Genomic DNA, 25,373 nt, shown 5'->3' with positions numbered 1-25,373 from the left:
AGATAAAAATCAATCAAAACCAATCAAGAATTGATATAGATGTTAGAATTATCAGATAAGGACATAAAACAGTTGTTATAACTGTATTCCATATGTTTAAAATACTGGAAGAAAGATTGAACATCTTAAGTAGAGTGATAGAAGATATAAAAAAGGGACTCAGATGAAACAGCTATATATTAAAATTACAGTGTCTGAGATAAAAATACACAGGATGGGATTGATAGCAAACTAGACATTGCAGAAGAAAAGATCACTGAACTTGAACACATATCAATAAAAACTATTTTAAATAAAATCAAAGGGAAACAGGACACAAAAATAAAAATGAATAGAGCATCAGTGATCTGCAGGACAACCTCAAGCACCCTAATATGTGAGTAAATGGAATCCTTAAAGGGCAGGAGAGAAAATGGATGAGGGAAAGAGGAAATATTAGAAAGAAAAATATTAGAAGAAATAATGACTGACATTTTTCCAAATTGAGCCAAGAATCTCAAAGAACCCCAAGCACAAGAAAGAAGGAAGAAAACTACACCATCACTTCATAATCAAATTGCTCAAAACCAATGGTAAAGAGAAAAATCTTAAAACTAGCCAAAGAAAATAGACACATAATGTAAATACAAAGGAGCAAAGATAAAGGTGACGGCAGATTTCTTCTTAGAGACAATGCAAGTGAGAAGTCAGTGGAACCACATGTTTAAAGTACTGGAAAAAACCAATCCCCAAAATTGTCTATCTAGAATTCTATTCTACAGAAAAAATATTTTTCAAAAATGAAGGTGAAATAAAGACTTTTAAAGATATACTAATATACAAAGCCAAAATAATTCATTACCAGCAGATCCACACAGTAGGAAATATTTTTTAAAATATCCTTTAGGCAGAAGAAAAATGATACCAGATGGAATATGGATTTACACAAAGGAAATAAGGACACTGGAAATGATAATTATGAAGATTGAAATACAAGATTTTTTCTTATTATTTAAACTCTTTAAAAGATAACTGACCAAACAAAAAAATATAGCAAAGCAATGGAAAATTTATAGCATATGTAGATGTATAATGTATGAGAACAATACATTTTGCATCTATATATACATGTGAGATGCTGCTAATGCAGGGCTTAGCTGGAAATGTGTAGCACAAAGTATGTGTATCAGAAAAGGAAAAAGGTCTGAAATCCATGACCTTAGCTTTCACCTAAAGAAACCAGAAAAAGAAGATCAAATTAAAACCAAAGTAAGCAGAAGAAAGAAAATAATATAAACAGGAGAGGAAGAAGAGAAGAGAAATGGAGGTATACTCTTTTAGGTTCTTATACTATTCATGAAGTGGTATAATATTGCTTGTAGAATGATAAGTTAAATATGTATACTAGAAACCCTAAAACAACCATGAAAATAACAAAACAAAGAGTTACAACTAATAAGCAAAGATGATAAAAGGAAATCAATTAATCTAAGAAGGAGGCAGAAATAGAGAAATACAACAAATAACAGGTGGGACAATTAGAAAACAAATAATATTATGGTAGATTTAAACTGTATCAACAATCACATTAAGTATAAATGATCCGAATACCTCAATTAAAAGAAAGACTTGTTAGACTGAACAAAAAGGCAAGACCCAACCATGTGCTGCCTACAAGAAACTTACTTTAAATATGAGGACACAAATAGGTTAAGAGTAAAATTATAGAAAAAGATATACCATATAACACTAATGAAAGAAAGCTGGAGTGGCTATATTATTATCAGACAAATTAGATTTCGAAGTGAAGAATTTGACCAGGGATAAACAAGGTCATTTCATAATTATAAGGGGTCAATTCATCAAGAAGACATAATCCTAAATGTTTATGCACCTAATAAAAGATGTTCAAAATGTAAGAAAAAAAAACTGATAGAAATGCAGGAGAAATAGACAAATCTACAAATATAATCAGAGATTTCAATACCTCTCTCTTGATAATCAATAGAACAAGTGGACAAAAATTAGTAAGGATATAGAAGCCTTGGACATTTTTAGCCGACTTGACTTTAGTGACATAGATAGAACATTCCACCCAAAACAGCAGAATACACATTCTTTTCAAGTGCACAAGGAATGGTTATAAGACAGAGTATATTATGGGCCATAAAACAAGTTCAAAAATTTTAAATGATTTAAGTCATACAAAGTATGCTCACTAACCACAATGGAATTAAATTGGAAATCAATAAGAGAAAGATCTCTGGAAAATCCCTCCAATATCTGAAACTAAATAACACACTTCTAAATAACCCAAAGCTCAAAGAAGAAATTAAAAAGGAAATTATAAAATATTTTTTAACAGAATGAAAGTGAAAACAACATATCAAAATTTGTGTGAAGCTGCTAAAGCAGTACTTAGGTGGAAATTTGTCTAATTATCTGTATCAGAAAAGGAAATAGGTCTGAAATCCATGACCTCAGCTTTCCCCTAAAGAAACTAGAGAAAGAAGATCAAATTAAAACCAAAATAAGTAGAAAAAAAGAAATAATAAAAGCAAGAGAGGAAATAAATGATATAGAAAGCAGAAAAGCAAGAGAAACATTAATAAAACCAAAGGTTGGTTATTGAGAAGATCAATACAATTAATAACCTTCTAGTCATAGTGGTCAGGAAAGAAAGAAGTCACAAATTACCAGTATCAACAATGAGAAAGATGACATCCAAAGTCTACAGATATTTAAAGAATAAGAGAATATTGTTAATAACTTAGTGCCTATAAATTCAATGACTTAGATGAAAAGGACAGGTTCCTTGAAAGACACAAGCTACCAAAGGAGTCTCAAAAAGAAATAGATAAGAAATAAATGCAGCCCTACATCTATTAAAGAAATTGCAGAATACTTAGAAACCATCACATAGAGAAAACATCAGCAATCACCAGTGAATTCTACCAAACATTTAAGGAAGAATAACATCAGTTCTATACAAACTCTTCCAGAAAATTAAACAGAAGGGAATACTCCCCTACACATGCTAGGAGGCCAGCATTATTCTTATGCCAAAACCAGAAAATGACATTAAAAGAAAACTACAGCTAATATCCTTCATGAACAAAGATGCAAAAATTCTTAATGAAATTTTATCAAATTGGATCCAACTATATATAAAAAGGATAACACATCATAACTAAGTGGGGCTTATCCCAGGAACACAAAGTTGGTTTAACATTTGAAAATTAATCATTTAATTCACAATATTAACAAACTGGGAAAGAACTTTATGATCATCTCAACAGATGCAGAAAAAATTTAACAGAAACAACACCCATTCCACATAAAAACTCTCAGCAAAAACTCTCACCACTTCTGTTCAACATTGTACTGGAAGTTCTAGCCAGTGCAATAAGGGAAAATTACAAAAAAAAAAAAAAAAAGGCAACCAGGTTGGAATGGAAGGAGTAAAACTGTTGCAGATGACATGATATTGTATGTAGAAAATCCAGTGTGCACTAGAATTAATAACTGAATTTAGCAAGATTGCAGGATACAAGGTTAATATACAAAAATTAATTTATTTCTACATAATAGCCATGAACAATCAGAAATTGAAAATCTAAAACACCATTTACACTAGCATCGAAAAATAAAAAATACTGAAAAACGATGTGCAAGACCTGTACCCTAAAAACTACAAAACATTGCTGAGAGAAATTAAAGAAAACCTAAACAGACAGATATATTACGTTCATGGGTTAGAAGACTCAATATTGTTACAATGTTAATTCTCCTCAAATTGATGTACAGAGATGAATTCTCAGCAGGCTTTTGTATAGAAATTGACAAGCTGATTCCAAGATTCACATGGAAATGCAAAGGACCTAAAGCCATCAGTGCAATTTTGAAAAGTGAGAGGACTTACACTACCTGATTTCAAGACTTTTATACAACACTGAGTGGTACTGGCATAAAGATAGATAAATAGGTCAACGGGATAGAAAAGAAAATCCAGAAATAGACACACACGTGTATGGCTAACTGACTCTGCAAAGGCAATTCAGTGGAGAGAGAATAGTCTTTGCATCAAATGGTGTGGAACAATTGAATACTGGCATGCAGGTAGAAGGAAGGAAGGAAAATAAAGAAAAAAAGAGCGGAAGCAAAGGACTTTCATCTATACTGCATACCATATTAAAACATTAACTCAAAAAGGATCATAGATCTAAGTGTAAAATCTAGAGCTATAAAATTCATAGAACTAAAAAAAAAAAAAAGATGCAGACAACATACCAGGCATACGGCCCCACTCCCTCTTCCTGAGGTCCTAGCTCCCCCGTGCACAGCTTAGAGCCAGGTGATGAGCTCATGGCAGCAGATCCTCCTTTCATCATCTCAGTGATTTGGGTACCTCTTATCCCCAAACTGCCGCTCTCCAAACTTCAGAAGTAGGCCAAGACAAAAGGGTGAGGAGAAGCCAAAAAAGACACCACAGAGTAGGGGTGGTTTTCCCCTAAGGAAGCGAATATTCTTACCATTAAGCTTCCTAGAAAGAAGTCAGCACTATGGCAGGAAATGAAGACTCCTGGATGGGACTCGATTCAGGGAAGAGGAAATCTTATCTGTGCTCTGTGGTCTTCAGGGCTGTTGGCGACCAGAACTTTGAAGTGCAGACACCACAGAGCGCTCCCAGGGAAGGGGCGAGCTGGGCCCTAGTGTAGGAGCCAGGCCAGCAGCCCGGCCGAGGAGGGCCCTTCTCCTTCGTGGGAAAGGTAGTTTGTGCGTCGGAGTGACGCTCATCTGGTAAGAGCTCATAGTTCTTACTGAGGTGTGTGACCCATCTAGTATACCTAAACCTCCAACTTGCTATCAAAAGGAGCCCGGCCTTGGCTGTGCAGTGGGGAATCCAGAGAAAGACCTGTCCCTCACCTGGAAAGGCGTGGTAACAGGGGGAGCAATGACCTCTCTCTGCCCACTGCCCCCATCTGAGGCAGGATTGGTGGTGGCAGCAGAGGACACCAGTGAGGGTCACAGGCAGCAGAGACATGGCCAGGCAGCAGGAGGAGGAGGCTGGAGTGGAAGACACAAGCTGGCAGTGACCTAGTCCCCTGGTCCCTTGAGACAACATCAGGAAGGGTTTTCAGTAATAGGCCGGGGAGATGCAGGCTGGAGGTCAGTCTCCATCTGGGTACAATGAGTGGAAACGTAGCCTTGTTTAGAAGCAAGCACAGGGAGTCCCAGACCTACCAGTTATAGCAACGAAGCCCTCAAGAACTTTAGGCCAGAGACCAAAGCTATGTGGACTCTCTTTGGCTTGCAGAAGTGAAATTGCTCTTGTCTTCTGGCTGTCTTTTCTATGATGATCAGCAGTAAACTCTTAAAGCAAAAAAAAAAAATTAAAAAAAAAATTTATAGAAGAAAACATAGGGGGAAATCTTTGTGACCTTGGGTTAGGCAAATATTTCTTAGGTAAGACACCAAAAGCACCATCCATAAAAGAAGCAATGGACAAATTATACTTCACTAAAATATAAAAAATCTTCTACTATCCAAAAAACACTGTTATGAGAATGAAAAGATAAGCCACGGATTGGGAATTTTTTTCTAATAAAGGACTTATATCCAGAATACATAAAGAACTGTAAAAATTGTAAGAGAATATACAACCCAATTTTTTAAATGGGCAAAAGTTTTGAACAGTTACTTCACCAAAGAAGACATATGGATGGCAAATAAGCATGTGAAAAGATGCTCAGTATTGTTAGCCATTAGGGAAATGCAAATTAAAGCACAGTGAGATACCACTGCACACCTATCAGAATGGCTGAAATCTAAAAGACTGACCATATCAGGTATTGATGAGATGTGGAACAACTGGAGCTCTTATAGGAATGTGAAATGGCACAAACCCTTTGGAAAAGAGTTTGGCAGTTTCTTATAAAGTTAAAATACACCTACCGTGGAATCCAATCATTCTGATCCAGGTGCTCACCCAAGAGAAAAGAAGTCAAAAGTCTCATATATCCATACAAAGACTTGTACGTAAACATTCATGGCAGCCTTATTTGTAATAGTCCCAAACTGGAAATAACCAAATATCCATTAACACGTGAATTGATAAACACATTATGATCTATCCATTCAATGGAATACTACTCAACAATAAAAAGGTACAAACTCTGATATACGAGACAACATGAATCAATCTCAGTATAATTATGCTGAGTGTAAAAGCCAGAGGTGCATACTCTGTGATTCCATTTATGTAAAATTCTAGAAAATGCAAACTAATCTTTAGTGACAGAAAACAGATCCGGGGTTTCCTGGGTTGTTGGGGGAAGGAGGAATCAGGCGACTATCTCGTTTGTAGCGCTGGTTTCACAGGTGCACACATATGTCAAAGCTGATCAAACTGTACACTTTGAATAATTGAAGCTATATTATAAAAGCTATGTAATAAACAGTAGGTAGGCAGTAAGTCAATACAGCTGTTTTAAAAAGCCATATTCACTTACTGCCTACCTGCTGTTTATGAACTATTACCTACCATTTACAAAGTGTTTTTGGAACTATAGAGATACACTCATTCATTCATTCAACACGCACTTTTTTTAAAAATTAATTTTTATTGGAGTATAATTGCTTTACAATGTTGTATTCGTTTCTGCTGTACAGCAAAGTGAATCAGTTATACGTATACATATATCCACTCTTTTTTAGATTTCCTTCCCATTTAGGTCACCACAGATCATTGAGTAGGGTTCCATGTCAACAAGCACTTTTTGAGCACCTACAAGGCTGTCGTATACTCTATATATGCTATATGCAAAGGTCTGGGAATACTTCAGTCAACAAAAGAGACAAAAAAAGTTCTGACCTCTTAGAGATCACATTCTTGGTTGGGGGAGCAGTGAGTGGGGAGACAAATGCTAACAAATAATTTAAATATTTAATATGCCAGGTGATGAGAAGTACTATGACGGGAAAAGAAGCAAGGGCAGAGGATAGGGAGTGTGGGGTCGGGGTTGGGTTGCAATTTCTAACAGAGTAGTCAGGGAAGGCCTCAATGACATTTGAGCAGAAACCTGAAGGAGATGAAGAAGCAAGCCATGCTGCTGTCTGGGAGGAGGACTTCCGGACAGAAGGAAGGGTATGTGCAAAGGTCCTGAGGTGAGACTATGCTTGGTGGATCAAGATGTAACAAGGATCCCAGTGTATCTGGAGCAGAGTGAGCAAGGAAGCAAGGAGTAGGAGATGAAGTCATGGTTGGGCCAGGGCAGGTTCAGCCATTGGAAGCACTTTGGCTTTTACAAACATGCAGGGGATCCTGCCCCTAGAAGGAGGGACAGGCTACGGCTTAGCATTTTCTCTGGACCTCCATGTGCCTTCTGCCTCAACAATCAGAAAGCCTAGGGCCTGCCCCATCCTACTGCACCGATGGGCTCATACCTGGGCAGCACCGAGCACCATGCCTGGCACACAGTTGATGTCACGAAATGTTAACTGTGGCGACTGAACTGAGAGAGTAGATTGGGACAGGCTTCCTAGAGAGAGGCTCTGAGCTGTGCTGGAAGGTTTAGTAGACTCTGAAACTCTATACTTGAAAACCATAGTTTCTGGAGGAAGCCAGAGGGACCCGCAGGCTGTGGGTCCCCTGAGGGTGTGGAACCTATAGCCTCTAGTCTGCAGCAGGTCCTCAGTGCATGTTTGTTAAATGAATAAAAGAAGGGGGAAAGGAAGGAAGAAACAGTGGCCCAACTGGGGCGAGCCAGACACAGACTTTCCTTTTCTATCCAAGGACTGCCCAGAGCCCTGAAAGACCCCAGGTCCTGGAGTCAGAGAAACCAGGATTCAAATGCTAGCCTCACCCCTTTTCCTGCGAAACTATTGGGGGGAACTACTTGACTGCTGTTGTGTCTTCAGTAAAGCGGGGACAATGATAATATCTACTTCATGGGCTGCTTGTGATGATCAAATGAGATAATCAATGTGACATCACCAAATTATGTGATACGGGCCACATAGAGAATACTCAATAGATAATAAACTTGGCTTTTATTGAGTGCACTTAGGTGGCAGGCACTATGCTGAGGGCTTTTCATGGGTTAACTCTAAATTTAAGCATTACAACAACCCTGTGAACTCAGTATCTTTATTCTCAACCCATCTAACGTATAAGGATACAGAAGCTCAGAGAGGTTCAACAACTTGCCTGAAGTTACACAGCTAGTGAGTGGAGCAGCAGGGACTTGAACCAGAGTCCATGTTTGTAGTCGCTGTTCTGTTAGCCACCTCTCTCCCTCTACTTCTTTTTTTTTTTTTTTTTTTTTTTAAATTTTTTAAATTTATTTATTTATTTTTGGCTGTGCTGGGTCTTCGGTTCGTGCGAGGGCTTTCTCCAGTTGCGGCAAGTGGGGGCCACTCTTCATCGCGGTGCGGGGACCGCTCTTCATCGCAATGCGCGGGCCTTTCACTATCGCGGCCCCTCCCGTTGCGGGGCACAGGCTCCAGACGCGCAGGCTCAGTAGCCGTGGCTCACGGGCCCAGCCGCTCCACGGCATGTGGGATCCTCCCAGACCAGGGCTCGAACCCGTGTCCCCTGCACTAGCAGGCAGATTCTCAACCACTGCGCCACCAGGGAAGCCCTCCCTCTACTTCTAACCAGAATGAGGCTTGGGGCTTTGTTCACTGGGCAAGGGGGAGCCATCACAGCTCTGGGGGAGGGGCATGAGGCTCTGACTTTTCCCCGCCTTCTGCCTGAGGCTGGAGACACACGAGGAAACTGAGGGGCGAGGAAGGGCATTTGTGCAAGAGAACTCCTCCACGCTCTCCCAGTTGGGCTTGCTATAGCCTTGAAGGAAATTGGGGCATGCGCCCCCAGATCCAGGTGGGTCCTGTGCTTGGACAAGAGCTGGGAGTGTTTATAGAGTTCCTGGGGGAACCTCGGGGTCCATAGCCTGCCCCCCAAGAGGTACTCTTGCTGGCAGTGACCTGCCTGGGCAGGGAGGAGACCAAAGAGGTGCCTTGGGCTGGTCGTCTGGGCGGGTCTCACGGCAGCTGTAATTGCTGGGCACCAGAGCCCAGGCTGGGTCCTTTTATGGAGACATTTATAGCCAGCCCGTCTTGGGGACAATTCAAGTGGTTTTCTCTCTTTTGTGGCCCTTTAATAAACGAGAAGAAGAGACATCAAATTAAAGCTGATTCTGGAGAAACTTGGCTTTGTTGCGAGGCTCTGGGGAGGTCAGGGGAAGGTTATTCTGCTCTCTGACCCTGAGGCCTGGATTTCTTACCACATGCTTTTAAAATGTACAGACTCAGATGTCAGGGCTAGTCGGGCCTTTGAGGTCACCCAAACCAACTCTCAGCCTTGTGCAGCAATTCCTGCTGGCACATTTGCAGCCTTCCAGGGATGGGGAGCTCACTACCTTAAAAGCAACCGTGCTGTCGACAGGCAGCTCTGCATAGCCTCTCTGCTTGGGGGCTGTTGAAACAGACAGATGCGGGGTAAAGTCCCAGCTCTGTGCTCACCGGCAACAGCATCAGTCCCTGATCAAGGGCTCTCATCCCTGTGAGTTTCCTCCTCTGTCAAACTTCCATCATTCATTCAACACGTATTTTATCTTAGCCTGTGCTTCCCCAGAAGCAGACTCAAGACAAGGATTTGAATGCAAGTATTTGAAAAGTGCTCCCAGGAAGAACCACAGGGAAGGAGTCGGGGAGACTGAGACAGGGAAAGTGCTGTGGACTCAACTGTGTTCCCCCCAAAACAATGTTCAAGTCCTAACTCCTGGTATCTGGGAATGTGACCATGTTTGGAAATAGAGTCTTTGCAGCCATAATGAAGTGAAGATGAGGTGATATTAGATTAGGGTGGACGCTAATTCAATGATTGGTGCCCTTGTAGGTTGTGGGCACATGGACACACACTGAAGGAAGACAGCTATGCGAAGACAGACACCCACACAGGGAAAATGCCCTGTGCTGATGGAAGCAGAGATCGGAGTTACGCTGTCACACGTCAAGGAACGCCAAGGATTGGCAGCAACCACCAGAAGCTAGGAGAGGGGCACGGAACCGGTTCTCCCTCTGAGTCTGCAAGAAGGAACCAACCCTGCCGACATCTTAATATTGGACTTCTGGCCTCCTGAACTGTGAAACAGTACATTTCTGTTGCTTTCAGCTACCCAGTTTGTGGTATTTTGCTATGGTGGCCCTAGAAACTAATACAGACAGGCAGGGGAGGAAACAGTAAACAAAGAGCAGCGTACTGTTCAGAAGATTGCTGCTGTCGTGGGAAACTGGGGCTGGGTCCCTCTGCAGAGCTCAGGGAGACAGGGGCTAAAATGCCCCAGAGTGACCCCAGCCAAGGGGAGGGAGCTGGGGTACTTGTCCACCAGCTTCCATCTGTCCTTGCCTGAAGGATGCTCCCGGGGACACTGACACCCCGCTCCTGGCTTGACCAGCGTGTGGACAGGGAGGAAGACTCAGGCAGCCAGAGAAGCCCCCGGATGAGAAGTGCAGGTGGTGGAAGTTGGAAGTGTTGGGGTCAGGATGCACAGGAAGAGGATGCTGAGGGGATGTGCGTGAGGCACCAACACTGCCTGCCAGATCCTTATTGAGTGCCTACTGTGTGCGCAGAGCACCATTCCAAGTACACGGAAAGGAGCTCCCTAGCCAACAGGCCAGGCCCAGCCCTCCAGGATGGACACAGACAATAGTGTATCCTATTAACTCCTAGTAAACCAGGTGGCAGCCTTACACCCGATAAAGCCAGAAGGGGTGCACAGTGATGGGGGTTGGCCAGAGCAGGTCTCTCTGAGGAAACCTGAATGTTGAGAAAATCCAGAGTTCAGACTTGTGGTGGAACAGCATTCTAGGCAGACAGAACAGACAGTGTGGAGGCTCTGAGGAGATGGAGGTCTGCTGTGAGGATTAAAGGAGCCAAAGGACTGAGCTCAGGCCTGGAGCAGAGGAGGCTGCCAGTAGCTGAGCCTCACTTCCCCCATTTCATGTTTTTGTTCCTAGTTCTGTCCTCCAGTCACCCAGAGCGGAAATTCCACTCCTGTTCCAGGGGAAACCCCTAGAGAGGCTCCAGGCACAAGGGTCAGGTGGAAGGACCCAGGTTTCCCCAGCCCCGCCCCTCACAAGCTCTTTAACCTTGGATGAGACCTTTAGCTCTGAACCTCATTCGCCAATAACAGTGTCCACCCTACAGGGTTGGTGTGAAGTTTAAAGGCTGCTTTTCCCAGGCAGAGAAAGGAGGACCACTGATACTCATGAGACTCCACCACTCAGCTGTTCCGGGCCAGACTGTGGTCAGCAAACATTCTCTGTCGTGAAGGAGAGTCATCGGTCGTCCGATTAATTGGAAGAGAATTTTTATATATCTTTATACATCTTTAATTAATCAGTTTTAAAAAAAACAAAACAACCCTGGGATTCCACAAAAGCCCTGGAAGAAAGAATGAACCAGGAGTGAGGGATGGGTGGATGCTGGGCTGAGCCTTCTCTGTACATTTGCCCTTTTAAGTCTCACAACAAGAATGAAGGGGGGCAGCAGACTTTTAAAATTTCACTTTATTTGTTACACAGTTAATACATGCTTATTGGTTTAAACTTTTTCAAAAATTTAGGAGTGTATAGAGTTTGAGATAAAAATCGTCCACCTCTCCCCCTTCCAATGTCTCTCTGCTACCTGTTTGGGTGTTTCCTTCCAAACTTTTCTGTGCATGCAAACATATAAATGTAGGTTTTTTGTTTTTAACAAACATGGGAACATATTTGCCTTTTTTTTTTCTTTTTAATTAACTTATTTATTTTTGGCTGTGTTGGGTCTTCGTTGCTGCACGTGGGCTTTCTCTAGTTGTGGCGAGCGGGGTCTACTCTTCATTGCAGTGCACGGGCTTCTCATTGTGGTGGCTTCTCTTGTTGCGGAGCACAGGCTCTAGGTGCATGGGCTTCAGTGGTTGTGGCACGCGGGCTCAGTTGTTGTGGCTCGCGGGCTCTAGAGCGCAGTCTCAGTAGTTGTGGCGCACGGGCTTAGTTGCTCCGCGGCATATGGGATCTTCCCGGACCAGGGCTCGAACCCGTGTCCCCTGCATTGGCAGGCGGATTCCTGTGCCACCAGGGAGGCCCCATATTTGCCTTTTTAACTTAATGTGCTGTGGACATCTTCCCCTATCAATAATCCCAAGGTAGGAATTATCAGCCCATTTTATTGGCGAAAGAACTAGGCTTGGACAGGTGAAGTATTTTGCTCAAGGTCTCAAACTGGTGCGTGGCAGCGCGGGGACTGGGACCCAGATCCGTCTGAATCTGGAGCACTAGGCCCCGCCGCTGTGCTGAAATATTGTCACCAGCAATTCTTAGCATCTCAGCAGGACCTGGCAAGAGGAACTTCCTTCTGGAGGCAGAGGGCTGCGAGGGCAACCGAGAGGAGCAGACCTTTACAGGGGCAGGAGGTGAGGGGAGAGAGCGATTGTGGGGCTTGTTCAGGGAGGAAGGGACCAGCCAAGGGAGGCACAAGCCGCCTTCAGGTCTGGACAGATGGGTGCAGAGGTGCCAGGAGGGCGGGGCTGGATGCCAGGGCCCCCTGCCTAATGGGCCCAGCTGCCTGCCCTCTGTCTCTGCCAGGGCCCCACCAGGCACACTCACCTTCTTGATGACACCCTTGCTTCCCTGTCTGAGTCCACCGGAAGCTCTGAGCCCGGCTGCTCTGGCTGGCGCACAGCTTCTCTCCCATCCCATCCGTGACTCAGCAGTCAGCATCTGCCTGCCTGCCATCCTGTGTCAGCTCAGAGCATCAGGTCTGCCCCCTCCGTGAGGGATGCTGGGATCCTGTGAAGCACCGCAGAAAGGAGTTGTTCAACTTTTGCTTGAATGACTCCAGAGACGGGTGGCTCTTTACCTCCTAAGGAAGCTGGTTCCATCTTGGATCGCTATCAGGGTTGGTTGGATAGTGGAACGAGCTTGGGTCTTGGAGGCAGACCCAGGTGCTTCTGGGGATGATAGAAGAGACGATGACGATAAAATCTGTTCCAGCTGTATGCGGGGAGGGAGGGCTGAGGGAGCCTCAGTTTCCCCTTCTGGCTTCCTCTGGCTCAGTGTTTATCTAATTGCAGGTCACAAACCACGAGTGACTCATGACATTAATTTAGTGGGTTGTGACCAGCATCTTACAAAAGGAACAGAACGGAATAGGATGGAAAATATCGGCATGCATCTCAAGCAGTCAAGGATAAGACTTGTTTTTTGAAGTTTTTCTGTCAGCATGTGGGCAGCATGCTGGTTAGGTGGGCACAGAGGGACCGGTGCATGCCTGGTGGGGGCAGGGCCCTCCCACAGCGCCGAGGGTGGCCTGGAGGGGCTCCCAGGCTCAGGCGCCTCTTCCTGCCCAACCCGCACCAAGCAGGGCCCCAGGGGCGGTGGGAACGGGAGATCCTCTCCTCTCTCCCCAGTGCATCCACTGGGCTCTGAGCAGCCCCATAAATCGTCTGCCCGGAGTCAGGGGCATAGAACTCCCTGATTTATGCCCTGCCGGCCCGCCCCCTCTGCCTCCCTCCCAGGCTTTATGGGGCCAAGGCCTGGCAAGCTGCTGGCTCCAGACAGGCCCTGCAGTTGCCGTGGTGACCGGTTCAGGCTGCGCCATCATCCGTGCTCTGGCCCTGCCCTCCCTCACACTCTCCTCGGGGCTGGCTTTTTAACAGCACCAGTGGGCCTTCTCTTCCACTAGCCTGGCCCTTCCCAAAGCGTGCCCGCACGTCCTCTGGGCCCCCTGCATCAGTGTCACAGTGAAGCGCAGATGTAGAACATGCTAAGACGAGGCAGCATGGGCTGCTGGGTGACTGCCTGGCCTTAGAATCCCATCGAGCAGGGTTCGAATCCAGCTCTTCCACTTCCAGGCCGGCAATCACAGTGCCTACCTCGTGCTCTTGTCGAGAATCAGCAAGAGTCTACAGGGAAAGTGCTGGGCCCTTTCACTGGCACTTAAATCTTTTTAACTCTCCATTGCCTCATCTGTAAAGTGGGTATAATAACATCTCCATGCACTGCTCTCTCCCAGGGCCTGCAAGAGTGTCTGCATGTCCACGCTCCATAAATCTGAGTGAATAAATGAATCTCATAGGTTGTACAGGTCCTTACTCAAGAGCATAAGTGTGGTGGATTAAAGATGGCCATAAATCCTCCGACCCTCCTCCCACTGAGATGTGGGGCTCAGTTGTTCTCCCCCGGAATCTGGACTGGCCTCAGTGCTTGCTCGTAGCCAACAGAATGGGGCAGGAGTGACGCTGCCAGTCTTCGCAGTTGGGTCAGAAGGAGCCTTGCTGCTTCGCTTTCGTCTCATTGAACCCCCATCGCCCTGTAAGGAATTTGACCACCCTGAGTGGAGCTGAGCTGGAGAGACCACGCAGGGAGGCCCTGAGGCTCCACGAAGACAGAGGGGGGCACCCAGCCAGCGCCCAGCCCTTCCTGCCCCAGGGGTTGCCAGCATCCCAGCCGAGACGGAGCTAAGCTGTCCCCACTGAGCCCTACCCAAATTGCAGAGTCATAAACGAAAGAAATAGCTGCCATTGTTTTAAGCCACCAAGTTTTGGATTAATTGGTTCTGCAGCATGGATTTTGGAGAACAAGGTGTAAAGCCTTGGCCTCACGCATAATAATAAGCACGTAACAAGTGCTCAGTAAAGGAAGCAGTAATGGTAGCAGTAGTGGTTGTATCGATTCTGGCTGCTGTTGCCAGGGAGCAAAAGAGCCTGATTATTCAGAAGTGAGGCTTTGGAGGCAGACTGCCTAGGTCTGGATCCCGACTGCTAACGCTGCAAACGTGGACCATTACTCTCCTTCTCCAGGCCTCCGTTTCTTCATCTGTATAAAAGCAAGAATGACAGTTGACTACTCTATAGGCCCATTGTGAGACATTAACGAGATGGTACATATAAAGTGGGCACGGTGCCTGGCACAGAGTGAGTGCTGGTACGGGATGCCACCTCCATCAGCATCAACATTGGCATCATGATCTTCAATCTGATATTTAAAGTGCACTCTCTCATCTTATAAGACCTTAAAAGGGTCAGAGCTAGAGGGAACAAATCTATTGAGTGCAACCCTCCATCATGCAGATGGGATTGGGTTGCTGGTGGAAGCTTTGAGTTATGATATTTTTATCTTTAAAAAGAACTCTGGGTGGCCCAGCTAAAAGTCAAATAAATAATAACTATGACAATGGAGGAGAAGGAGGAGGAGGAGGGGAGGTGGGATTTGCCTAGTGGAGCTCACCTACATCATTGCTTCTAGAAACAGCCCAAGGGATTTGTTCTTCACCAGCTGCTAAACTCAGTGAGCTTCTGGGGTTGGGGGCTGGGGAAGTTTGTCACAGATTTTTTGGGACTGGTCATCCCTGCCTATGTGTTGGCCACCATCAGGATCTTCCAAATCAGCTGGCTCATCTTCTTATTGTATGTGTGAGGATCCAGAGAGGGACAGTGACTTGGCCAAGGTCACACAGCACATCAGGGGCAATGCTGGGATCAGAACCCAGGGCTCCTGCCTTCCAGCCTGTAGCTTTCTAGGCTGCTTCCAGCCGCAGTAGCAACACATTTTGGAGGGGGCTTTACTTACAAAGCCTCCAGGGATAGGTTTTGCCCTCTCCCTGCCTGCCTACCATGGACTTCCTTGCATTAAAATTCTCATCGTGGGAGTCTTAGCTATTATTCATTTCTTTCCAAATGGAATGCTCGCATCTGACAAGGGGCCTCTGGGGAAGATGCCGTATGTTATCTGTAAGCTCATCTCCGGCCGCAGCTTGAGCAGAACAGGGATGGTTTTCTCATTCCCTTTCAGCAGATGGGGAAAGAAAGGCCCAGAACAGGGAAATGAGCCTCTCTTTGCTCGTCTCAAACACCACCATGGAGTCTCCTTACTAAACAAGTAGCAGACACCCATCTACATGGCACAGTTAGAAGGGCTCTAAGAATGCTGGAAGCTTCCTTGCTCAAAAATGGTCTCCTCACTCATTTTGTACCAAGCCTGAAAGCTCACCTTTGGAGTTTACTGCTTTTGAGTCAGGAAGGCGTTAATGCAGGTGCCCCTGGTGGCCCTGCTGCTGAGCCGACAATAATGAGGTAGGATGGAAAAATACAGGATTTGAAGTCACTGAATCTGGCTTTGCCACTCATTGCCTGTGTGATGTCGAGCAAGCCATTTTAACCCTTCTGAGCCTCAGTTTCTTCATCTATAAAATGAGGTCACCATTGAACCTCCCCCCCCACCCCATGAAAGTGAAACGTACCGTTCTAGTTGCCTTTTGCCACCCTGAAACTTAATGGCTTGAAACGCAACAGTAATCTTTTGTTTTGCTTGTGAATTTGCAATTAGCTGGTCTCTGCTCCACACGGTGTCAGCTAGGGCTGGTTGACTGGGTCTGGGGGATCCCTTTCCAAGATGGAGCACTTACATGACTGGTAGTCCGTTTCTCCCTGTGTGAACCTCTCCCTGGAGCAGCTTGGATTTCCTCATACCATGGTGGCTGGGTTCCAAGAGACAGGGAAGTTGGTTTGGGCCCGGTAAGTGTTACAGTAACACTTCTATTATGTTCTTTTGACTAAGGAATCCCAGAGCTCAGAGAAGGGGCATAGGGAATAGCATTTACCACAGTTGCAATGAAATAGGTATTTGTTATTATTTGTTGACATCTGTTTCCCTTCTCCTCCCCCACCACAGTATCTTGCTCATTGCTGTAAACCCAGAGCCTAGAACAGTGCCTGGAAGGTAGATCTTCATTTAATATTAGTAAATATATTGATGAATGAATGAACTAATGCCTCTCCCCTGACACTCCAACCCTGGATCCTGGTTGCTCGGGCTGGGGCCAGGGGCCAGGGGTTATGGAAGGGACCCTGGCTCTAGCATCTGAGGCCTGGGTTTGGGCCCTGACTCTGGCCCCAGGGTGCTAGGTGACCTTGGGCAAGTCACAGACTTCTCTGTGGGTGTCAGCAAAAATCCAATAAAACCAGACCCTGGCTTTTCAACTTGTGTCATCAAAACCCCTGCATATGACTTGCTTTAATTAAGATAAGAGCACAGTGAAATGTTTGGACTTGTTGTTCATTCTTTGATGTTCGGCCTTTTCTGTTGTTGTTTTTGATGTCCAGGGGCTTGAAGGACTAGACTTGGGTTCTTGGCCCTTGCTGGCGGGCTGCCTGCCGTCTGTTGTTTGCCTTGTTAAAAGCACTTATGATCTAATAAAGCGAGATGGATGTGGCCTCCCTGGGGATGAAACACTTTCTATTCTCCATATTTACTGTGCTTCTCAGCTGCATTCATGGCTGATGTTTTTTGAGTATAAACTAAATACTAAGCCCCGGGCTAAGTTTCACTTAATCCTCAAAACAACTCAGTGAGTGAGGTGCTGCTATAGTCCCCATTCTAGACAGGAAGAAACAGAGGCTCTGAGAGGCTTGGGAACTTGCCTAAGGTCACTGGGGAGTAGGCTGGGAAGTAGAGGTGCCAAGATGTGGACCCAGCATGGCCGCCCATGGGCTGCTGGTGGCCCTGGTTTGATGGGAAGCAGACAGGGAATCTAGTCCTGTATAGCAGTGGTCCCCAAGCTTTTTGGCACCAGGGACTGGTTTCGTGGAAGACAATTATTCCACTGATGGGGCGGGGGGTGGGGGAGGGCGGGGATGATTCAGGGGGTAATGCAAGCAATGGGGAGCGATAGGGAGCAGCAGATGAAGCTTTGCTCGCTTGCTCACTGCTTACCTCCTGCCAAGCGGCCCAGTTCCTAACAGGCCGCGGACCGATACCGGTCCACAGCCCAGGGGTTGGGGACCCCTGCTGTATAGGATAGGGAGCAGGTGAACCTTGGCCTCTAAGTTTGCTCAGTGCCCTTGTTAGGCATTGGAGAGAGACAACAGGCCTATGAGGTATTGTTTCTATGACCCCCATTTTACAGGTGGGAAAACTGAGGCTCAGAGAGGTTGCACAAAGGAGTTTGGCTCCAGGGAAGGATGGGGCCTTTGGGACCGCCTGCCCCTCTGCCTGTCTCATTGTCCAACGTTAGGTCAGGCCAAGACCTGAGTCTTTTGCTGGTCACGTGTGTGAGACAATGGCTAAGCTGACTTTGGTATCTTACTGACCAGCAAAGACAGTGGAAGGGATGTGGCTGTGCCTCGCTGCGTGGTTCTGAGTGGAGTGGTCCTCAGGAAGATGAGATGATGTGGGAAAGCATCCCACATCCCTGGTTCCCAAAGTGGAACCAGGAGGCACTGATGGGGAGCTGGGGCAGCCACGGAAATTGGTTCTCTTCCCTGGTGCTTGGCTGGAGCTGTGGGTGCCCCCAGAAGTGCAAATAGCCCAGCAATGTCTCCCACTTTTAGTCCATTGCAGTGCCAGAAATTCCACTGTTAACAGCTTCTCCTAGGAAAAGCACATGATCCAGGGGGGTGGGGTGGGGTGGGGTGTGAATGTCCTCGAGAGGGGACTTTCAGGGCAGCTGAAGAACTTTGCTCTCCTTATCTGGGAAATGGAACAAATACCAGCCCCACCGGGTGTGAAAGCTCCTGGCACAGTGCCCGGCACCCCAGAGGGCAAGAAAGACTTGTTCATTCTGAACTGAGGGGTCAGCCCAGTAGACCCCAAGCACCTGAGCTTGATGTAGAGCAAAGGACCCAGGCCTCATGGGCCTGCAGGTACCCACGAGATCACCCTGACATCAATACCCAGGTGAAGAAGGTTCTTAGACCCCATCTCCCTACCAGGCCTCCTCCCCACCCCCAGCTGGAAGGCCGCTTACTTCCTGCACCTCCCAAGGAGTGCCCTGCCCGTCCTGTCCTGTAACAAGTCTGCTCAGAGTCTTAATGTCTTGATAGGGGCCTTACTACTGCCCCAGCTACCGGTGCTCCACGAAAGAGCCTCACCGGGTGTGCCCACCCCCTACCCTGAGCTTCCAGGTGCCAGAGCTGCTGTGAGGCTTGCAGTGAGGTGGCCACGGGGTGGCCTTAGGCCAACTCTAGTTCAGGATTTGTCACCGTGTTATGCGGCAGCCATCCCTGGGCCCTGGTCTTTCGTGGTCTCCATGACAACGGCTTGGGTATCTTCTTCTCTCGCCCTTTTCTCCATCAAGGCTTAAAACCAGTGCTCAGGCAGAAGACACACCTTTTACCCCACTGCCCCTTCCTTGACCCCAAGCACCCAATTCCTCCCCGCTCCGTGAGTCCCTACCTGGAGAGGACCTTCCAGGGCCACCATCGGCCAGACACAGGATCCAAGCGTGGGTCAAGCAGCACAGCCTGCTACAGACAAAGGGAGTCTGGCCAGCCCTCCCACTGAGTGCAGGGGACAGCACTGCCAGAGGGTCAGGCCCTCCTGCTATGTGCCCTAGGCAAGTCCCTGCCCTCCCTGGTCCACTCTGGGGAGGATAATGCCCAAGGCCCCATCCAGCTCGAACATTCTGGGGCCCGGGGCCTTCTCCATGCCTACAGCAGCCAGTGGCGCCAGGGCCACCTGACCCTGGTCCCTCTTTTCCATTCAGACCAGGCTGCCAGCACAGCCTGGAGGCCCTTATCACGCACAGCTATCTTCATTGTTTGCATAGCACTCATTTCCCCTCGGCTAAGAAAACATGTTTGCAAAATCAGATTTCTCTGGAAAGCCGGCAGGTTAAAAGGAAAGGAAACGGTTTGAATTCTGTGAAGCAGGGATCTGAAGGCAGGGATTGACCTCTGACATTGCCCCCACTTCTCTGGGTCCCCTTGATTAGAGCAAGCAGGGCCCGATCCCAAATTTTAGCCCCTAAGGAACCCCCTACACCTCCCCCAAATCTACTCCAGGCACACAGGCCGCTGAGGCTTAGAGAGGCTTAGAGCTTTTCTTAGGGTCACACAGAGTGGAGACTCCCCCGCTCCAGAACCTTCAGTGGCTCACTATTGCTGGCAGGGGAAGCCCACATACAACCTGGTGTTCAAGGTCTTCCTTTTCCTGTGTGTGGCTTTTTAGTTCTAGATACCCAAAATCCTCAGTGTCCCATATGGGCTCATCTCTGTGACAAGTACACCCCCCCCAACCCCATCTGTATCTGATACCCCATCTGATAGCTCTATCCAACTCCCTCTTACTCCTCAAGGCTCCACTTGGATCCTGCTTCCTCCAGGAAGCCTTCCCTGACTAGCCCTGCCACTCTCTGAGGGACCCTAGCCACACCACAAGCATTGCGGGGTCACCTCTCTTTTGCACTCGCCCTCTCCCGACCACCACCACCACCAGGATTAAATCCTGTTTGAGCCCAGCTGCTTTCTGGGTCAGAGCCTGGTCCTTATGCCCAAGAGCTGGCCTGGACTGCTCAGGGCCACTGTGGGCCACCAAGGAGAGAACTAAAGGTTTTCCAAGGGAAAAAAAAAATGACACCAACAGTGGCGATTGGCTGCCTAAGGGCCTCACCCTGGGGCTTTTGTTAAAAAATGACTTTTCCTGGTATTAAAAATGGACAAATCATGGGTACAGTCACAAACATGCCACCGTGCAGTCATTAACAAGATGAGACGGAACTACCTGTGCCCACATGGAAAGCTGTCCACAATGAAAATGCAAGTTGCAGGAAGAAATGCACATATGACCCCATTTGTTTTTAATTGGAAAAATAAACACCTCTGATGGCTCCCATGTGCTCAGCACTGGTTTAATAAGCACTTCGTGTGCATTAATTCACTTAGTTCTCATAATGATCCTGCACAGTAGGTAGCACAATTGCCCCATTTTACAGATGAGCAAACTGAGGTTAAGAGGTGGGATTCAAGTGCATGCTGCAGGCAAGGTCAACCCCTTCCCTGTGCAGCCTGCTCTGTGGTCTCTATGTGGTTCTGTGTTTATGTATATATATAACCAAAGGCACAGAAAAACTTGGAAGGATGCTCCTCTGGGCCTCGAGTAGAGTGGGGTTTGGAGGGAGAGAAATGGGAGGACTTTTATTTCCTCTTCTTATATTTTGTATTGTTTGGTTCTCACAAATAATATAATTTAAAAGTGAATTTTAAAAATAGAAAAAGCAGCACATACTCATCGTAGAAAACTCAGAAAAGAGAAGAGAAAGACCCCAGAAATCAGAATCAGGCTGGCCTCTTGGAGCTGGCAGGGAAGCATAGCCAGGGTCATGGGACTCTGAAAGGATCACCACAGAAATGGGTAACTGGGATTATTCCAGGGCCAGTGACATCAGCATGGGGAGCAGATTTCAGCTCAATGTGAGAGACACTGTATGACCAATCAGAGCTGTTCCACCATGAAACATGGCAGCCTTGTTCCGTAGTGAGCTGCCTGTCAGCGGAGGCATGCAAATTGGTGCCAGATGCTGGATCAGCACTGTGTTGTTTGCTAAATATGTCACGTGAGTTAGTCTGATTTTCAACCCCTGCCACCTACCTTTAACCCAAGCTGGAGAGTAACAGAGTGTACCTGCAAGGGTGGAGTGCAGCACTGATTGGTTAAAAAATAACAAACAACTATAAAACAAAGATGAAGAGCCTTGCACAGATACAGCAGTTTGCAGCTCACAGAATCCCTTGGCCTGGTGTCATGTGATTTCAGGGCCTCCCAACATTATAGGCAGAAACCCTTTACAGAGGAGGAAAACAGAGGCTCAGAGGGGTACGGACTTGCCCAAGGTCACCCAAGGTCACCCAGCTGGTCCAGAGGCCCCGACTCTGGCCTGGTGTGCCATCCCACACCCGGGTGCTTCTCACAGCAATAGTTCATCTCCCTTACAGCGTCCAGCCACCGCTGGGTGCTCAGGTCCTGGGTTCTAGTCTAGCTCTGGTCCCACATGCTGTGTGATGCTGAGCAAGACCCTATTCTTCTGGTGCCGGGTTCCATGCATCCGGTTCCGCTCCAGTTCCAATCTGCCTGTCACTCACCCAGTTCCTCAGTTTTCTTAGTTTTTCCCCTGACGGTAGGCCCCAAGGAGTCCTTGGTGGGATGGGGGAGGGGAGAGCCCATGGGGTGTCGGACACCCCGATGCTTGGATCCTTCTCTTATTCTGTGCAGATTTAGAAGGGTGTGTTCCTGAACTTTCACTCACTGTCCACAGCCCAGCACATGGTCTAAAAACAACAGATCCGATGAAAGAGATCTCACCGGCAGATGAAAGCAGGAGGGAGACCGGCCTCCCACAGCCCTGGCCTGGCCCCAGGCCCACTGCATACTCTGGTCAAGGCCAAGTCAGGGCTGAACAGTCTGGAGAGGCCTGGAGAAGGCGCCCGCCCACCCAGGGGTCTGGGGCTTCGAGGGGCCCTGGGTGCTAAGCCTTGAATGAGGTACTGGGGGAGGCAAAAGGGAACAAAGACCCAAGCCCTGTCCAGGGGCAAGTGGGACTCACATGCCAGGAAGAGGGACTTGGTGGCGCCTAATCAGACAACAGCCAGGCATCAGTCAGGACGCGGACGCACGACACCCAGGTGCCATGCCCACCCCCGCCCCCAGCGCTGTCCGGCCACTCTCTGCTCACTCACTCTGCTCCAGCCACTCTGGCTTCCTTTCTGTTCCTTGAAACTCAACAAGCTCATCCCCCCACCTCAGGGCCTTTGCACATGCTGCTCCCTCTGTGTGGAACACTCTTCTCCCCACCGTTCCCAAGACCTCTCATCTTTCAGGTCTCTGATTAAATGTCACCTCCTCTGGGAGGCCTCCAACTGGTAACCCAATCTGTTCTCCAGAACAGTCCAGTCCTCTGTCTTCCTAATGGTACTTGGCCCAATTTATGATCATTTGTTTTAATGATTTAGTTGTAAGCTCCATGAGGATGTGCCCTTTACACTGTTCCTCTGGGTAAGGGGGGCCAGCTCTGCCACCAACACGCTGCCTTGGGATCAGGCATCAGCTCCCTTGAAAATAACAGCAAACAAGGTTTAGCTCTTGTCACGTGTAAAGGCGCTTTCTGTATATGACCTTATTTAGTGCTCATAGCAATTGAACCAGGCTGGTACGAGTATCATCCCCATTTCACAGATGAGGAGACTGAGGCTGAGCGAGATTAATGCTATTCCTTGGCTATAGCCCCCAACACTGTCTGCTGTGTACACAAGGCCTCCTCCACTGCCCGATCTCCCAGGGGCCTTGCTCACCTTTGGGACCCTTGGGTGCTCCATGTGTGAGCAATGCGGTGCAGGAAATCAAACTGGTCATCAGGCATAACGTCCGTTGGCTGCTGAGCAGATTTTCCTCTGGATGGGAGAAGAGGGATTCCAAGGGTTAGGGAAGCTGGAGCTGGCTGTGGGGTTGCTGTGAGCAATGGTGGGGGAAGGGATGCTATGAGAGGAGAGGGGGGAGGTCCGGGTTCTCCCTGCACAGGTCCCACTTCTCAGGGACCCCAAGGACCCTTCCCAGCCTTCAGAGTGGGACCTCTGTTGTTTCCAAGGGGAGGGAACTGGACCCTCCCTGGGGGTGCAGGTGGGAGGAGGGTGGTGGACAGTTAACCTTGCTCTGGGAGGATGCCACTGGACACTAGGAGCGGAATCTTCCACACCCTTTGTGCTCCCTTGGTCCAGACAATTCTCTGAGAAAATGATCCGGGGCAAGGACAGCGACTTCCGGACAAGCTGCTCACCCAGACTTACTACCGGAACCCGGTGCCCCGTACCCATGTGTTGGGGGTTGTTTGTGCTATTCTCTCTACATTCGTATATGTTGAGTTTTTTAATAATAAAAAGTAAAAAAGATAGAAAGGAAGGAAGGAGGGAGGGAAGGGGGGAAGGAGGGAAAGAAGCTGTATGCATAATACAATCCCATTTTTTAATTAAACAAGTTCTATATGCATGTATATATACATGAAGAAAGTCTGGAAGATATATACAAAATGTTAACAATGGTTCTCTTTCATGGAATTATGGATTATTTTATTTTTCTTCATTATACTTTTTTATGTTTCCAGTTGGGGTGAAAAACCACGCAGCTATTAAGGAAAGAAAAAAAAGGCACACCTTGGGTTCTAGACTCCCCTCCACCCCCTCAGCCGCTCTCTGACTCTGCTCCCCACGTCACCTTGCTGAGCCTCAGCTCTCCTGGCAAACCGGGGGCGACACGGGTGAGGCCGGAGAGAGCTGTGCGTGGGGATGCAGCCGGTAGCGCTCAGTCCCTTGTGTGCCTGCCTCCACCTGACATGACTCAGGTCCCCAGGGATGACACACTATCCCCTCACACCCCTACAGACCTGCTCAGGGGACATGAAGATCCCGGAAGGAGAGCCGGGCTTCCTGGCCCCGCAGACACTGCCCGGGACACCAACACCCCGGTGCCCGTGTGTGTGCGCGTACACACACACACATGCGCGCGTGCTGTGTGCCCTGAGCATAGGCGCTGTAACCTGCGTGGGGCGGCCATTCAGCCGCCCCGGTGGGTGAGAGGAGAGAGCCCCATCCCTCTCCAAGATAAACACAGGAAGTGAGGATCCCATAGTGTCAGGGTGAGGTTGGGAGCCATCCATAAACTCCCGGCGGAGGTGGGGGGCGAGTAGGAGGAGGCAGAGGGGCCCGGAGAAGGGAGGGAGGATGTGGGAGTCTGGGCAGGGGCCTGAGTTTGACATCCGCTGTGTTGGGTTCAAATGTGAAAAGTTGAAACAGTGACTAAGCTTGGGGGCCATCTTGGCTCGGTCCGTCTGTCTGTCTGTTTGTTTGGGACAACACCTCCCACCTCCCACCCCCACCTCTTGTTCCCCAGCCCTGGGCTCGGTGAACCCTGTGTCCAAGCCAGTTGGAGGCTCGAGGGCCCCCAGCTGGGTGCCCCCAACACTTCCGGAAGCCAGAACCTGTGCTCAGCGGCAGTGCATTGATGACTGAGTGCCAGGAAAGAAACAGGCAGTGCAGATGCCGGGATGCCCCCGAGACGACGCAACTCCACAGCCCAGCTTGCACCTGACAGATCATCCCAGGGCAGCTGCCCGGGCCCCCATGCCCTCAGCCTTCTCCTCTGGGGCCGCTGGTCCTGCTTTCCCCGAAGCCCACCAGGTCCCAGGGGAGAGGCGGGATGCGGTCTCTGGCTGGGCCACAGGGGTGGGGGCCACAGGGCCAGCCACCAAGAGGCCACCCTGAGGGTGGTTTTGGATGAATGAGTGCCCACTGTGTGCCAGGTACTTTACATCAGCCTTGAATAATTTTCTGGAACAAAGTGAGGACAGAGGGGGAGAGAAGGGATGTCTTTTTATTTACTCTCAACCACCCAACCATCCTCAGTTTGCCCTGAGGTTACCAACTGGTTCAAAGTCACATGGCCAGAGGCAGCTGGGTCTGATCTGAATTCTGGGCTCTTCCTCCGCCTTCATGGTTCGTGCTCCTCGACAGTGGATACGAGTGAAGAGGGTGCCAGGGTGGTAGCTCCCGCCTGCGGGCCGGAGGGGCAGATGGAAACCTTTTTAA

At 48.0% G+C, this 25,373-nt stretch overlaps 2 long non-coding RNA genes across 8 annotated transcripts in view; one reads left to right on the top strand and one right to left on the bottom strand.

Annotated features, from left to right (window-relative positions):
- The window catches only part of LOC309618723, a 41,420-nt gene extending 29,993 nt beyond the window's left edge, over positions 1-11,427 (top strand). For all 5 annotated transcript variants that reach the window (XR_014238592.1, XR_014238593.1, XR_014238594.1 and 2 more), the window contains one exon: positions 9,881-11,427. This is a non-coding gene — a long non-coding RNA (uncharacterized lncRNA). The remainder of the gene's footprint in view (positions 1-9,880) is intronic.
- A 108-nt stretch (positions 11,428-11,535) lies between these two features.
- On the bottom strand, positions 11,536-24,524 carry LOC309618735. 3 transcript variants are annotated; one of them, XR_014238603.1, is made up of 3 exons: positions 23,088-24,524; positions 12,631-12,813; positions 11,536-12,071 (listed from the first exon to the last, which is right to left on the bottom strand). It is a non-coding gene; the product is annotated as an uncharacterized lncRNA (long non-coding RNA). The 3 variants fall into 3 exon arrangements; XR_014238604.1 differs by lacking the exon at positions 23,088-24,524 and adding an exon at positions 19,198-21,699 and having other exon boundaries at positions 12,631-12,974; XR_014238605.1 differs by lacking the exon at positions 23,088-24,524 and having other exon boundaries at positions 12,631-14,110.
- Positions 24,525-25,373: the final 849 nt, after the last annotated feature.

Source organism: Balaenoptera borealis (assembly GCF_965194805.1).
Source record: "Balaenoptera borealis genome assembly, chromosome: 1".
Lineage (NCBI taxonomy): Eukaryota > Metazoa > Chordata > Mammalia > Artiodactyla > Balaenopteridae > Balaenoptera > Balaenoptera borealis.
Note: the sequence above shows the minus strand (reverse complement) of the source record. Positions and strands in the feature narration are given on the sequence as shown.